Here is a 1,719-nt window from a genome sequence, read left to right as displayed (position 1 = left end):
CTACTAAGTTTACATAAATGTTTTACCTGTATATCTTTTGAGAACAGGCGAGCAACTCTTGTGAGTCCGTCCCGGGCAGCTCGGATGTATGCACCCATGGTGCTAAGGGCGGTAAATTCCTGCTCTGTTAAGGCAGGGTTGCGCAGGGCTTCTTTTAAGTGTCAATGATTCATCGCACTTTCCACATCGGAGTTAGTGACGGACACTTCATCTGGCTCTTCATGAGGCGGATGAGTCTGCGCCACACCAACATGCGCCCCCGTCCTAGCTGACGTTTCCGGCGCCGGATTGGCTACGGCTCGCCTGGCCGGGATATTGTTTACGGTCCGTCGTATACCCCTCCTGAGATGATAGAAGGAGACTGAAAATGACGATTCGGGTTCACGCCCAAGTATGAAATAAGGAATATACCTTTTTGGTGACGGAGCAGGCTCAGTGGCCCTCCTGGCTTCCTTTCTCTTCGCGCGTCCACTCTGTGAAGGAGCTGACCTTCTTTTGGTCGCCCATCCTTGGGTATGGCTCGCTGAGCACCGATCCTGTGAAACACGGTCCAGTGCGTAGGGTAAGATGTGAGCGGAAGTATCTCTCTTTTTAAATCAGTTTCCAAACACTTACCTTAACGAAGGGGTAGAGATCGGGGTAATTGGCCACAATGGCTACTTCCGAGCCATCAAGGCTCGCCTGATAGTAAACTCCGTCTTCAAATTCTACAAATATATCTGGATCTTCATGGATTCAGGGATCCTCATTGCGAGCATAATCCTCTAGCTGGGGGGGGGGGCAAAGGATGTTCTCGACCACCTTCCTCCATGACTGTTTCAAAGCAGCTAGAGTATCCAGTTAATGCATCCCAGTGATAAATAAAAGGTGCTGAATAGCTAACTAACCCATTCGATGGGGTTGTACATAGAAGAACCTTCTAGACAATTCAAACATGTAAAGTCTTCTTCTTCCCCTTTATAAAGGTCGGCCCGCATGGCGGCTAGTGCGGCTTGGTTATCCGGACCCTCTCGTCTGTAGCGAGATGCGTCGTCCTCCCCATTGTAGTTCCATACAGGAGTCAATCTGGATTTAAGAGGTTGGATGCATCGCTTTATCGCAATGGCCATAACTTCAACGATGGAGAGTCCAGAATGGGTAAATAGCCTAAATTTACTGACCAGTCTCGTCGCCTCCGCACTATCCCCTTGCTTGGGGGAATTGGGGCTCCAGCTGAGTAGCTTCTTCAAGGGAGTGCTGGAGAATTCGGGCAATCCGCGTCGAACTGGGTCCAAAAGAGAAACATCCTCAATATAGAACCATTCCGAAGTCCATTCTTCGAACCCCCTCTTCGGAGTACCAACTGGGTAGCCGGATCCGGCTATGCGCCATACTTCGTTGCCACCCACTTCAAATATAGATCCTCCGCCCTGATGGCGGGGGACGAGGAAAAAGAACTTTCTCCATAGTTCAAAATGAGCCTCACAGCCAAAAAATAGTTCGCATAAAGCGACAAAACCAGAGATATGTAGGATGGAACCTAGCGTGAGGTTGTGCAGTTGGATCCCGTAGTATTAGAATAGACCCCTGAGGAAGGGGTGAATCGGGAATCCTATGCCCCTCAGAAGGAATGAGATGAAGCACATCCTCTCCCCTTGACTGGGATTGGGGAAATTCTCCGCCAATGCACCATCGCCCGTAGAAACCAACCCTACCCATACTGAGACTAGATCCGCGGGG

Source organism: Triticum dicoccoides, chromosome 6B, assembly GCF_002162155.2.
Source record: "Triticum dicoccoides isolate Atlit2015 ecotype Zavitan chromosome 6B, WEW_v2.0, whole genome shotgun sequence".
NCBI lineage: Eukaryota > Viridiplantae > Streptophyta > Magnoliopsida > Poales > Poaceae > Triticum > Triticum dicoccoides.
This window is presented reverse-complemented; position numbering follows the sequence as displayed.